This window comes from Tenrec ecaudatus, chromosome 9, assembly GCF_050624435.1.
Source record: "Tenrec ecaudatus isolate mTenEca1 chromosome 9, mTenEca1.hap1, whole genome shotgun sequence".
In the NCBI taxonomy this organism is placed as follows: domain Eukaryota; kingdom Metazoa; phylum Chordata; class Mammalia; order Afrosoricida; family Tenrecidae; genus Tenrec; species Tenrec ecaudatus.
Genome location: NC_134538.1, coordinates 136,220,915 through 136,236,267, shown reverse-complemented (window position 1 = coordinate 136,236,267; position 15,353 = coordinate 136,220,915). Strand labels below are relative to the sequence as shown.

The 15,353-nt window shown below is 46.1% G+C and overlaps 1 protein-coding gene across 1 annotated transcript in view; it reads right to left on the bottom strand.

The window, feature by feature from the left end:
- MET (MET proto-oncogene, receptor tyrosine kinase) overlaps nucleotides 1-15,151 on the bottom strand; it is a 140,228-nt gene extending 125,077 nt beyond the window's left edge. Inside the window, exon 1 of the mRNA XM_075558589.1 lies at nucleotides 14,932-15,151. The gene's annotated coding sequence lies outside the window, so the exon portion shown is untranslated. The remainder of the gene's footprint in view (nucleotides 1-14,931) is intronic.
- Between the last annotated feature and the right edge of the window lie 202 nt (nucleotides 15,152-15,353).

The window sequence follows — 15,353 nt, the reverse complement described above, 5'->3', positions numbered from 1 at the left end:
TGATGCTCTGCTTCCTGCCCCACCAGATTCGGAGGTCCCGATGTCACACATCGTGGAGGTGCACAGAAAGCAGAAGCGCTAACCCAGGCTGACAGAAAGGTAGCTTGGCGTTTCAAAGAGGTCTTGCTGGAGGTTGGCCTGGCAGGATAGACTGGAGTTTCTCAAGAAGAACAGCTGAGGCAGGGAACAGATCGTTTGGTTAAAGAGGGATGGGCACAGGCCTCTTGGGACAAATCTGTAGGTTTGTTCAGGAAGTTGTAACTCTCATGGGGGCATAATGAAGCTAGAAGGTGAGGCCGGGGCCACAGCCGAGAAGACCTGATCTGGCCTGTTAGGAAACTGAACTTATAGATGGAGGGGGAAGAAGATACAAACAAGACCAGTGCATCTGTCCAGGCAACAGAAGGGGATCAAGAACAAGCTTAAGATGCTTGAAGCTTCACTACCATCTAGTTTGTCTCTGGAGGCCAGAAATCCATCTCTCAAACATCAGTTTCCAGTATTCAACAGCCATTTAAGACTAAATTCACCAAGTCCTTATTGGTAAGACTATTATGCACCAGGTGCTTGGGATGCGTCAGCAAACAAAACAAACATTCCTGTTCTTGTGGAAGCTTTCTGGCAGAAGATTTGGTGCACAAACAATGTCTACACACAGTAGGGTCAGGGGATAGGATAGTAGGAGTTGATAGTGGCAAAAGAACAGTTATGAAATCAACAAATGCCAAGACGGAAGGTAACAAACATTCTAGCCGTAGGAGTGAAAAAGGAAGGACAAGTTGGAAATATGTAGATACAATTCATTTGACAATGACTCATAGATTTTGATCAGAGGGGACGTGAGAAGTGGAGAATGCCTAAAAAACAGTCCATGTTTGGTGTCAGGTACAATGTAAGGGAAAAAGGCACAAATGGTTTTGTTGAAAAACCAAGTCAGTTAATAACACTGATGTGGCGGAGATGCATGGGGCTGCTAACCACAAGGTCAGCAGTTTGAAACCCCCTGTTGCTCTGTGGGAGACAGAGGAGGTTTTCTACTCCCATAAACAGTGACTGTCCCAGAAGCTACAGGCCAGTTCTACCCTGTCCTATAAGAAGGCGAGAAGTCAAAATGGATTTGATGGCGGTGAGCCATTGTTATGACCGCCAGTCTCTGCCACTTGGTTGTACTGCGGTGGCTCAGATATCGCTAGAAATTATGCCACCAGTTAGAGCCCATCACAAAGGGTCACCCATCCCAGACAGGGTCCAGTGGAGCTTCCACACGACAACAGATCAGGAAGAATGACGTGGCGATCTTACTGCTGAGAACAACAGCGGCAGTGAAAACTTAGTGGGAAATTGTCGGATACAACGCCTTCGTGTCGAAAGGCACTCAGCATCTGACAGGGCAATTGCTGCTTGCTCAGAGTAAGGTTGATCTGAACAGTGCAGGTGAAGCGAAGCTTTCAGGGCCTCCTCTTGCTGGTGGGGTCTGGCTCCAAACGGAGGAAAGAGCTGCAAGCATGCATTAGTAATACAAAAGGTGTGAATCACGGAGGACTGGAAGTCACCAAAACCTAAAAGGGGCCACACAACGGATGATACTGTAGGCGTTAGTAACCTGGATGAACTCGGTATTGGCCCTTTTGAATTGAACGATCGTCGGTCTACAATCCCAGGGATGACAAATCGAACACGGCTGGTGTTGCATTCATGGTCAAAAATATTTCAAAATCTATCCTGAAGTCTAATGCTGTAAGTGAGAATAACGCCTATATTTCTATCAGGAAGACCAGTCAATAAAACTATTCAAATCTACACACCAGCCACTTCAAACTCACTGCCACTGAGACGAGGCTGACTCATAGTGACAGTGTAGACAGTCTCTCTGGGCCTCTGAGAGTGTACTGAAGTGTGGCCTCGAGTGTGTGCACCCTCTAAACTCAGAGACTATCTGAGTAACAGATTTGACGCACTGAATACTAATGACGGAAGATCAGGCAGGCTGTGAAATGAAGAAAACAAACAAACAAACAAACCAAAATGGATGTTAGAAGAGACTCCGACATTTGCTCTAAGCTAGAGTAGCCAAAGTGAATGGAAGAGCAGGTAAAATAAAAGCTGAATAGATATTTCAAAGGGCAAGTTGAGAAGACAAAATTAAGTGTTATAATTAAATGTGCAAAGCCCTGGAGTTAGAAAACCCACAGGGAATAACATGCTCAGCATTCCCCAGCTGAAAGCACTGCTGAAAAAACAAAACCAATCTCAAGTTCCAATATTGAAGGGTTCTATAGGCAAGTCGTGTACCAAAAAGTAGTCAATGTTCGAACATTCCAGAAGGGAGTATGTGATTAAGAACTGATGGCTATTGAAGGAAGAAATTTCAGTTGCACTGAAAGCCTTAGTGAAAAACAAGGGTCCAGAAATTTATTGAACACCAACTGAAATGTTTCAACAAGCTGATGCAAGGCTGGCTGGAAGCATTCACCAGTCCCTGCCAAGAAATCTGCAAAACAGCTACCTGATCACATGACTGGAAGAGATCCATATCTGGGCCCATTTCACAAAAAGGATGGCCCAACAGCACATAGGAATTATTGAATAATATCATTACTATCACATGCAAGTGAAATTATGCTGAAGGCAATTAAAAAACAATTTCAGTACATTACAGGGAGCTGCCAGAAATTCAAGCTGGATTCAGAAAAGGACTTGGCATGAGAGCTATCATTGCTCACATCAGAAGGATCTTGGCTGAAAGCAGAAAATACCAGAAACATGTTTGCTTGTGTTTTATTGACTACACAAAGGCACTTGACTGTGTAGATCGTAATAAACTAAGGGTAACATTGCAGAGAGCTGGAAACCCAAAACCGTTCGTTGGATTTGGCTTTAGAGCAGCGGTTCTCAACCTGTGGGTCGCGACCCCTTTGGGGGGGTCAACCGACCCTTTCACAGGGGTTGCCCAATTCATAACAGTAGCAAAATGACAGTGATGAAGTAGCAAGGAATTGATGCTATGGTTGGGGGGGTCACCACCACACCAGGACCTGTAGGAAAGGGTCGCAGTGTCAGGAAGGTGGAGAAGTTCTGCTCTAGGGGCTACCAGTCATGAGTGCAGACACTTTCCTGGGAGTACAGGACAGACTGCTGGAGCTGAACAACAGAAATACTCAACAGCGGTAGAGAAGTTAAGTTTAGACACTGATTTTAAGAATTCTTTAAACATTTTAAAAGAACATGACAGAAACCAAGGCTGGCTACTTAAGGCAATCTATGTACTGGCTGTCCTATCAGGGTGCCGGACATGTATTTTATTCTTGAGGGAGAATTTAGACATGGGAGGAGTTGGTTGTGAGGGCAGGCGGTGGGGAGCAAGATCCCCCAAATGGGATCAAGACCACCCAAAGATAGTTTCCTATCTTGAGGCAAAAAGCAAACGAATCATAACGGGACTCATGGAAACCAGGTGGGCATCTGTCTAGTGTAGAACATCAGGAAAGCTCTTCAACATGGCCTTATGGCCCAAAGAGATTCCAGGCCCCGTGAGAAAGGAGAGAGTCAGAACTGGTGTAGCAGGAGGGGCGGGGCATGGGACTAGAGGTTAGTAAACAGATTTGCCCTTAGAAAGTCAGGTGCTATATAGCAGTCCACATGGAAAATAAGCAAAGACGAAAAATCCTCTTCAGTTAAGTCATCCTAATGCCTAACACCCATGCCCATGGCCTGTCTACACAACCAGCCAGGCTGCCTGGAGATTTAAATGGCTATACAGTCAGAACTCCATGTAGTCAACTTCTTGTAATGTTTATATAATTCTGAAGATTCGTGGGGGGTTATTAAGAAGAAATATGCAAAAAAGAAGAAAGGCCAGTGTTTGGTTATATATTATTTCAAAACCAGTTTTATTGAAATCTGTAAGGAAAACCAAACTATAGGGAAATAGATCCTCTGCTCTCTTTTCAGTAAAATTAAGAGTCTAGAGATGTCAAAGAAATGAATCAAATACAATCATCATCTAACTCTGAAAATTAAAACCCATTTAGGAATTGTGAGGGGACCTTCATCCTGAATACCACCAGTCTAGTTATTTCATTTAAAATCTTTCATAACATTTAGAAAGTAATTAATCAACATAGGACATAGATTCAAATGTTATCGCCTTTCATTGCCATTAACGAAATTGTCTAGGGTTTTATCTGCACTTTTGTGGTGATTTAAAGAACAAGATACTTAATTTTTTTATTATAAGCTCTTTGAAGAGCAGAGGAATGTTTAAAATCACCGGACTTAGACGATGTCAATGAATGGTCCAAGTTACATGTTAGTGAGACTGAAATGAAATGCGCAAGTATCTTAATTTTGACCTTAGCAAAAAGGACTTTGTTAAAAGTGAAAAACGCTTCTATGATTCAGTAGGTCTTGAATTTTGTTCCAAAGGTTCATCAATGTCTATTTATCTGCTGTCTTCGTCACAACCAGGTAGTGGTCGGACCACTCACTTACTGTGGACAGTGTAGCAGGAGCTGGGGGGATTCTGCCTCAAGGTGAGGCAGGTGGCGGTTACTCACAGGAACTGGGTTGATTCTACCTCAGAGCAGTCAGATTGGGCAGGATAGCTGCCTCTTGTTTTCCAACACTGTAGCTCATCAGTGTAGTAGAAAGCCTTGTCTAGCTTCCACAAGGCGACTGGTGGTTTTGAACTTCTGGCCTTGCAGTTAGAAGCCCAATGTGTAACCCAGTACACCATCAAGGTTCCTGCTGCTCACTTTTGAGAAGCAAAAAGGTAAAAAGTGAAGGCAGGCTTCTGTCTGGGCTAACTCAACTCTTTAGACTCGTGTCTCTCACTGCCATCAAGTCGGCTCAGACTCAGTGAGCTTACAGCAAAGGGCAGAATGGCCCCTGCGGGATTCTGAGACTGTAACTCTTTATGGCAGTCTAGAACATGACAAATGACATTTCTCAACACTGCAGAACAAACTCCATAGAGCCAAGGCCCAAAGACATGGCCTCAAGACACTATTCTCAAGAAGAGCAAATACATATCTACAACCGATAATCCCTGAATGGAAAAACAACGAGGGAAATAGTTTTTACAGTAATTCATGCTTCATAATGAGGTGAAATGCTAGAAAATCGTAGTCATTAAAATAGAGTAAATGATTTTTGTTTGTTTTTCATTAAGGACTAAGATTCTCTGAACATACCCTATTTCATGTAGAGAGCAGAGTAGTTAATAGAATGCATAGGACATGACCATGCTAGATTAAAAGCTTACTTTGCTTTTGCTGCACATTCTTCCGACTCTAACTGGAAATAGAGTATGCGGATGCAGAGACTCAGGACTGGACAGATAGTTTATCGTCTTTCAAATCATAAACCACAAGGAACCAATATGGGAAGCAGCTTACGTGGTGATTGCCACATGCCCTATCTTTTCCCTTAAGGCTCTTTTTACCTCCCCTTCCGTTTGGATCAGCCTCTTTCCTCTTCCGACGGCAGGCAGCTTGACTCCCAATGGAACGCTTGCTGTGGGACTTAAAAATTTGCAGGAGGGGCATCACAAAATAATTTCTCAAATGGAACTACAGTTTCCTAAATGTACAAATACAGAGGCCGTTGGGTGTTCATTTTTCAACGATGAGACCTTCTTACTGGAGTCTTTGAAAAAATTTTAAAATCTTAATGTGTTCAAAATACATCGATATATGACCATTACAGGCCAGTCCTTAAAATAAATGCAAACACATTATTCTTTACACAATGCAACCTATTACTAAGTAGCCATACAACCGTTAACGATGATGTGTGTGTTCAGCAAACCTTCAGGTTCACTGCAGAGACCGTGTCAATGCAATTTTATCTGTTCTCCCTTAAGAGAAGAGAAATCACTAAATTCTGTCACCCTGCACACCATGCTGAGCACACTTCGGATGGCACAAAGTCGTCTCCAGGAAAACATGTGATGAGCATGTAGAAATCCACAAAGTGGTCCCCAGTGAGAGCTCAAGCCTCCTTTCACTTCTAGAAATTACTTCTTTCCCTAACAGAAGATGTGGGTACTCCAACCACCGTGCATCCAACTGCACTTAACTTGTACCAAGCTCCTGGGGGAAGTTACCAAGCAATCCACACTCACAAACAGGAAATCTAACTACAGTATCAAGGTTTCTCTCTACACAATAGAGTTCAAAGATGTGTCACCCGTGTAATTTAGAGCAAAATCCAACACCACTACTATTGTTGAGTGCACTTACTAACGTGTCTCTCCCGCCTCCCATATCACGGCGGCTTATGATTATACCATTACCTTTTGTAAACCTGTTTGAACTCGCTGCTGGTCCACACTGCTGTAGATCCCAGTCAGCCACAGCCTGGCCTTCTCTGTGCTGAGCTTTCAATCCCTAAGCATGTCAAGGTGGGAGGAAGGATGACAGGAAGCCTACAAGGAGGGGGAAATCAATTTTCTGAAAGCATATGGTAACAACTGAATATTTAATCAAATTAGCTTCAAAATTCCTTACTATTTTCAGCACTCTTTGCAAGGAAGTTGCTTCATGGTACAGAATGAATTTCAATAAATGTCATATATTTAGTTAGATGGCTTATTTTAAAAATTTGTCAAACCAGGTCACTGACTCAGAATAGATCTCCTGCCAAGACATGACAGATGGATATTGGCGAGTAGAATGATTGACAGTAGCTGGAAGGTACTGGACAGAAGGAGAAAAAAAAGCATCCATTTAGCATCTAACAAATATTTACCGAATACCTACTACGTGTCTGGACAAAAGGATAACTATTCGGACTTTATATTGCATTAGAAAGAGGAGTTTGTGCCACACACAGTCTCTGAGATTAATAAGGATTACATCTGGATGACACTGGTAGTGAAGGTCTTTATAAGTATACATATTTTTCATAAAGCATCAGAAAATTGCATTAAGACTCATTCAAACGCCCACTCTGTCATGGTTGTTGGATTTTAGAACTAACTCTGGTCTTTGATGAGGCTGTTTATTCACCCTTAGCCAAAACCAACTTCCTACATTTTTCTGAACCCCAAAGTGCCGCACATACACGGTTTCGAAGATTTCTTAACATGAAGCACGAAGAGAGACATACAGTTTATGGGTAATGATTTAAGGTTTGTGAATGAAAAACACATGGATTACGTTGCTCTTAAAATACCCTATAGGTTTAAAATTTAAGAGCTAAAGTGCTGGTCCAAATAAGCTCTGATACCAAAGAAAGCCAAAACTCATTTTAAAGATGGCTTGCATTGTCTCAGAGACCCACGGCTTGGCCGGGCTGGCCATTCCCACCTGATGATTGGCTCCAAAGGAAGCCACTTACCTTCTGCTGCAAACATCTGCCACCTTTTCTCTTTCTCTGTGAGCTGGAACGCACTTGTTGGCAGCGAGTTTGGGGTTTGAGGGTTTCTGGGTTTCCTCTTTCTAGAACTTGCAAAGTCTACTTTATCTCAAAGCTCTCCACTTTTGAAAGCTCTGCCTGGTCATATTCATTAAAATATTAAAAATGAGAAGCCTTCTAGAGTCTTGCGGAACAACTAAGGGTTTTGGTTTCTTTTAATTGCTCCGAGCTATCATTGTTGCACACAGCTTACAGCTTGGCCGGTCCGACCCTGGTGCTGCCTGAAATTTCCAACTGCAGGATCATTTCAAAACAGGAAAAGGCCATTGGTCTTAATCGGTGCACTGTTTCACGATATGTCATTATATTTGCATTTAAAATCAGAGGAAGAAATCCAGTACATAATCTTCCTTTCCAACACAATGGCCTTCCGGAAGGCTGCTAGCATGGGCATTTCACAGAGTTTTTAGGATTAAAGGAAACAAGTTAGTGCACAACCTGTGAGCTTTTATGTCTTTGGAAAAAATAGATTGTAACACTGATCGGAGGGCTTTGAAAGGGCACTAGAAACTGGCAAGGGAGGGCCTGGTTTGGATTTCAGTGGGAGGGGTAACAACAACACGGGTGAAGTTCAGGCAGATTAAAAGAAAACAGAGCCAATATTCCAAGAGAGTTTAACCTGCATGAGGGATCTTTGGAAATAAAATCTAGGCATAACGTTATGATGGATTCAGGTTTCAGAAAGTGACTGCTTCTGTGTAAGACTGAGCTAACTGGGCCATCCTTTCGTTTAGGCAGACACAGAACTTGAGATGCAAAATGTGGGCTGATGGGTTTAGAAAAACAAGTGTGTGCCAACAGTAATGAAACATACATATATGGACACACACACACTGTTGTTAAGTGCCACTGAGTCAGTACCAATTAATAGTGATTCTGAACAACTGCACCAAACACAGGAACCATCCAGTCCTGCACCATCCTCACATGGTTACATTTGAGCCTACTGTTGCAGCCACTGTGTCCGTCCATGCCATCACGTCTCTTTCTCTGTCTCATTGAACCTCTACCCAGCAGGATGCCCTTTTCCAGGGAACTGTCTCTCCTAATAACATGTCAACAGTATGTGAGGTGAAGTCTTGCCATTGTATGCATGTCTATTTAAACTAGTTACGCCAGTTTTCCAGGCCGTGGTGAGGAGGTTATCAAAATTATAGGAAATAGCAATAGAAGAGGTCATATCAGTCTTTGTAGACAGTGCTTGAAGGTAAAACGGGAGCATGTGGCAGGAACAAGATTTCAAATGGAGCTAAAAGACCCATGAAACTCGAGTCGATTCTGACCCTACGGGATCGTGTAGAACTGCCTCATGAGGTTTCCAAAGCTGTGACGCCTAAAGGGAGCAGACAGCCACATCTTTCCCCCCAAAGTCCGTGGTGCGAAACTAAGCACCCCTTAGCCTCGCTGCTGTCAAGTTGATGATTGGTTAGCAGCCCAGCCCTTCGCCACTGCTCCACCAGCTCGCCTTCCATTGGCACTGCCAGCAATCTGTGGAAGACTGCCTGGGCTGAGCGCTAACATTGCTCTCGCAACATCTGACACCCGTCTTTGGGACGACTTCACTAAAATCAGCTAAACAACACAGCTCAAGCTTGCTTATCTGTTACTTAACACGGGATGGCACTACACGAACATGACAGTGCTTTCATGATATGTTTCAGTGAAGAAAACTGGTCTACAGTGTGCTCAAAGTCATTTGTTTTCGCTTCTACACTCAGCAGAGAAGATCAGAGGCTGTCTTGACCCAGAGAGGCTCTCAAATGTCTAGGTATTAGTTTTAAATGGCCGAATGATCTCTCCCAGCTGGAGATAGAAACTGCTCAGCGGTGCCCTCCCCAGTTCAAGTGGCACCCGGACACGTGTCTACCTGCGGCGCTGTGGAGACGCCTTTGTTATCAGCCACCAAAGGCGGCCCCAGGCTTTTGGTGTCTCTGGCCTGCACAAGGTTCTAAGACACCTACACTACATTTTCTTCCTTTTCTTTTAAAAATCATCTCATTAGGAGCTCTTACAACATTCCATACATCGATTGTATCCAGCACATTTGCACATATGTTGCTATCATCATTTCCAAAGCATTTTCCTTCCACTTCAGCCTTTGCTATCAGCTCACACTGGGCGCTTTCTGGCTTCTTGTGAAACCTCGGGAGACAGCACCATGTGGCCTTAGACCATCGTCACACAGTCACTCCCGCGGACGCCCCTCTTGGGCGGCACTTTTATTCTGCAGACGGTCTGCTCTAGTGCATTGGTTTCTTTCCTCATGCTGGTTACTTGTCTGGTGTGTGTGTGTGTGTGTGTGTGTGTGTGTGTGTGTGTGTGTGTGTGTGTGTGTGTGTGTGTGTGTGTGTGTGTGTGTATTTAAAGGAACAGGAAGAAGGGAGAAAAGAGTAAGAAAATAACATGCAGTGCAACAAGAACTCTGGAGAGGAAAGAAGGAGGTGAGAGAGATCAAAGGGAGGAAAAAGAACAGAAAGAAATGCTTCCAGCAGCCAGAGGCTGCTCGGGCCAGGTGGTGACTCCTCCACTCTCTCCCTTCACATGGATGGAAAGGATCAGCGACGGGGTCAGTGGAATGGGTCTCTGTCAACGAATCCCATCTGGCCAGGCTTACAGTTTGCATGCTCGGGAGAAAGAAAGTTGTCGGAATGGAGTACTATTCCTAATTGCAGATGGGGGCAAGAGGAGACGAGGCAAGTGCAGGCAAACAGCACAGCACGTCTCTCTCTCCATAACTCCGTAAACCACAGGCTCTGGGCTACTCCTACCTCTTCCTTGAGACGGCAGGGAGCTGTGGCCAGCACGGTCCAAGTCCCACCTGTAGAAAGCCAGGACCTCTGTGCACAGCTGGGCAGCCCATGCACCGCACGAACCACCTCTTCAAGTCTGCTTCACGACTTCCACAGGGATCACTCCCGAATCTCTTTCAGGCTCTAGTTTATGTTCCATGTCAGGCCTTCTCAGATCCTATTCCTGAAAACTCCCCTCCCCCTCTTCGACTCCCCAGTCCTTATTCCCCTTCAATATTTTACTCCTCCTTGCGGCTTGACACACAAAACACTGTTTATATATTTCCGTATTGCTCGCCTCTTTGAATAGAACAGGACATTAAGAGGTCAAAGACTTTGGTCTGCTTTGTTCTCCCGAGGCCTTGCCACAGTATAGAGCTGGGCCTGGTACCTGCTCAAGGAATTCTTCTGCAGGAATAACTAAACCCTCAATCCAACTCTTAGAGGACAGGAACCTGGCTTTCATTCAAGCCCTGTGATTCTCTGGCCACATCTCATCATTGCTACTCATTGTTCTAGATTAGGAGAAACACATTTTGAAACATGATGGGATCACGTGTAACTTATATGGCTCATTGGCCTGTATGTAATTTGTATGGGGCTTAAAAACTCTCTGCCACCAAGCCAAATCTGACTCACAGTGACCCCTATATGGCAGAGTGGAACTGCCACTGTGGGTTTCTTAGACCGTAAGTTTTTACGGCAGCAGAAAGCCTCATCTTTCTCCTTCGCAGTGGCTTGTGGGTTTCAACTGCAGACCGTGCAAGGATCAGCAGCGCAACACGTAACAATTTATTCCAGAATTCTAAAACAACAGCGCTAACCTGCATAGACACACTTGTACAAATGCACACAATCACAGAAGAAAACCATGCACCTGGGTTTGCGATTACATAGCGGGTGGCCTTTTCATTTCATGGAGCTCACACCTCCCGTGACAAATGCCACAGGTGTGCTTTGTCTCCCAATTACATTTTACAGCTTATAAAAACACTTCCTTCATTTTGTCCCTTGAAAAGCAAAGTAGTCAGATTTTACTGTATGTTTTTATTGAAACAAATCCCAGGGGGAAATATACTATACTCTTTAACACAGCTGAAGAGATATCTGAGCAGGGGCTTTGTGATAGAAGGAGAGATTACAAAATTACTCGCAGCTTCTAATCTGATAGTAGGATTAGAACGCTCTACACAGAGGGTGGGAGCCCATTCTGGGTTTTATGACAGAAAGAGAAAGAGAAAGGGGAGAACTCACTGGAGAGAAGGGGCGAGAAAACTCCAGGGAGTTTAGAGAAGTTAGTCGTTGATCACTAACCTGAGACTCTCAACCTGTGTCTCAGTGGAACCTGCTACTGGTGGTCCACCCTCCTCGAAGGCTGAGGGGCGCTGATGAAGTGCTGCCGAGAGCACGGCCCCCTTGCCTGGAACACCGGTGCGTTAACACACTAGTATCAGCGCTGGCTATGTTGGTGAAGCATTAGAAAGATGCCATTCTCAGGAGCAGTTTGGAACCTGGAAGGGGTCTATATGTTCCAGCCTTTGGACGTTTACAAAGATCTGTGTTATTTAGTACCAGCTGCCCTGGTGGTGTCGTGGTTACCCATCGGCCTGATGACTGCAAGGGTACTGGTTTGAAACCACCAGTCACTCTGCAGGGTAAAGATGAGACTCCTATTCCAGTAAAGAGTTACAGTCTTGGAAACCCACAGGGCAGTTCTACCCTGCACCAAAGGGTCGCTATGAGTCAGCATCGACTTGGTGGCAGTGAGTTTGGTTTGGGCATGCTTTCCAACATTATCTTTCGTGTGTGTGTGTTGTCCCCTTAATGATGATGCACGTTTCCCATTTTATTTGTGTGTTCTCGGTGGATTGTAAATGCTCAGCGGGCAGAGATTTCTCTCTCTCTCTCTCTCTCTCTCTCTCTCTCTCTCTCTCTCTCTCTCTCTCTCTCGCCTTCATCTCCCTAGTGCCCAGTGCAATAGGATGCTTCCCCCCCACACAGGTCACAACTCCTTTGAGGGAGGCCACCGTGGGTCTGGCTGGCGGCTGCCACTCAGTGCCTGTTAACCTGTCCTCGCAGAGGTCCCAAATGGACACTAGTCAGTGTCCCTATTGTTTACTGTGGAGAGGTGACAGTAGAGTTTGCACTGAGAAAAGCCCACAAAGAAACTCTGCCCTGCGAGCGCAGTGTCCACATCATCAATTTCAACATCCAACAGACAGGGAGGGAAGGTGAGCTCCCTGGCACTGGCATTTCGCCCTGTGTTTTCTGCCCTTCAAGGGCGATGTTTAGGAAATAGGGTCTCCCATGAGCAAGCACAGCCAACCAGGAAAATCTTAAGGGGAATGGGGAGAAGACTCCTGTAGCCTCCCTATAACGAGGAAGAAACCCCAAAGAGGAATGGAAGGACTTGGAAGAAACTCGAACCAAGTAGTAAAGGGAAATGGAGGATGGTGAAGGGGCAGAGAGGGTGGGAGGGATGTTCTGAATGGGAAGGAGCCATGCAGGCTCTGGTGCAGCCAGGAAGAGAGAGTGCATGTCCTGTAGGGTGTTAACTCTTCTGAGCTGTTATTAGTCACTGTGTTCGGAGCTGGTAACATAGTAGCAAAAGTTGATTGGAAGTTTCACAGCAAATTTGCAATAACAACAACAAAATAGATTAGCATGATTTTTCAACCATGATTTTTTTTTACTAATAACTAGGGAAATTGACTTTTGAAATGTATTTGTCCGCCAAACTTATTTGGCAAACTTCCTCCTTAAAAAAATACAAATTACTCAGGGCCCCCTGGCAATGAAAAACTTTAGTACTATATCCCATAATCTAGGGAAAAGGGTATAGGTACCCGCTTTTGCACTGCCCCCTGGTTGTTCCAGTGCCCCCCCCCCCTTGAGGGCAGTAACTCCCATTTTGGGAAACACTGGCTAAACCTTATTAGAACCTTTTTTTTTTAAATTTGAAATTCAAATGTGGTATGTGCTTATATATCCCTATGAGTATCTCTCTGGCTTAGAAATGGGCAGTTTTCCTCTTATTGGAGGGATATCATGTAGTGAAAATATTAGTTGTGAGTTTTCATAATATGTGGCTGTGCCTGAGTTGGGGCAATTTTCTCATTCAGATGAAGCCTATCCACTAATTTTGAAGGCATGCTGTGCACATCTCCTGAGAACACCTCGGGATAGAGCCATCTTGGGGGAGGGGGAGGGGAGCAGCAAATCCTCTCCTTTGTAAGCCACAGATGCCAACACATTGAAAACAAAACACATTAAAGTTAATCATTAGACACACACACAGTCTTAAGTCTGAAATTGAACAGATTTCAAAAACCACCCGTGTGCTTGACTATGAGACACAGTTTCAGGGATTACAGAACCATCCGGTGAACGATGCCCGTCTTACCTACCCTGCAAAAAGGATGACTAGTGAGCACATCACAGACTTGCAACATGCGGAAGGTAGTCTCCTGTGCTGTCATGGACATTTCCGCGTTCAAAATAAAATGCAACAAGCTACGAGCTCCAAAGGAACACTACAGACCTGTAAATAACCCAACTACCACTTACTGGGCTAACATAAAAGCACAATTTATGTCCAGCAGCACAGAGAAACACGGTGCACATCATTTCCAGATCCTCTTCATACGGAAAAAAACCAACAAACCATTAGCTCTCACAGCTTAGCTGTAATGGAAAATAATGTTTTCCTGAATCCATTGGCATGGCGAGATGCCTGGGTATGGGTGAGGGAAACAACCGGAGACAGGGCAGGTCGTCAATAGCCTTTCCCATGTCAGGTTTTTAGTTATTTATTTATATTTTTGCAATCTCTTCTATTCACTGACCATCATAACTTGGCAATTAAAGCATCCTGACTGTTTTGTCTAAGCGAGCTGACTACTTCATTCTGCCAGGGAGTCCTTTGAACATAAAGCTGTGATAAGGTAAAACCCACCGGGCCACGAACTATTCTATTCATGCGTCAACCTAGGGATCCCTCCCCAGCTGCCAACCAAGGCTTAAAATAAATAAATAAATAAATAAAACCAAGCCATGAAGCGGGAAAACACTTTCGGGCACATTCTGCAAGCCTGGTATAGAGATTAGTTTCACGTGTGCTTTAATTACTGGATCAGGACCAGCACTGGCCAGGAGGGCCTGACCTTGGGCTACCAGTCTATTTCACCTATTAAGATAGATGGCCTCCCCGGAGTCCCAGCAAAGAGATAAGGTACGATTGGAAATGATGGATCGCAAACGCTGTCTGCTCGTTGGCTAGAAACGAAGACGCGGGGACCTTCACAGAAACACCTGCCCCTGGGAAGGACCCCCGCACGGTACAGCCCGGACAGGGTTAGGAGGAACAAGGAAAGCGCTTGGAACAAATTTGGCTGGAGGCATCGCCGGAGCAGCAGGGTGACCGGATTCCGCTTGTAGCTGACTAAAGACAGCAGCCTTGAAACCTGCCCGTTCACAACAGAGCACCACTCTCTGCCCCAGCACCCCCCCCACCCCCAGTGATACAGGTGGTCGTCGGAAGCAATTCCAGTGTCCACCTCGCCCCCCAGCCGCATCCCTCCAGGGGCCGCCGATCGGACATGGGCGCCCACCTTCTCGTCCTGCGCTCGGCAAGCGCAGCCAGCTCTCTTAGGGGAACAAAGAAAGCAGACGCGCGGGGGTCAGGGCTCCGGGTGTGGGACCCAAGAGGGGGTTCGAGTCTTACCTCGCGGTGCTCCAGCCCTGGCAGCGGCGGCGAAATCAGCGGCGCCGGGACCACCCGCGCGCTCCGCGCCTCCTCCCCTGCAAGTCAGCTGTCGCCCCGCATCTGGCCCGCGCCCTCCGCTGGGCTCCGCATCTGGTCACAAAGCGCCCCAGGCGCCGCGGACGTCCAGGACCTCCGGGTCACCTGCGGCCCGGCCGAGCCACGCGCCCCACCCGCCCGCTCCCTCCGCCCCTCGGCCGCCGCGCGCCGCCCGGCCCGTGACTCAGCCCGGCATGGGCGCGCGCGGCCGGGCACGTCCCGGCGGGCCCAGCACGTGTGCGTCTCCCTCGGCCGCCCCGGGGGCCACCCGAGCGCCGCGCCACCCGCGGGGGACAGCGGCCCCCACCCTTCCTGCCGCCCGCGCGCCACGCCTGGCCCCGCGC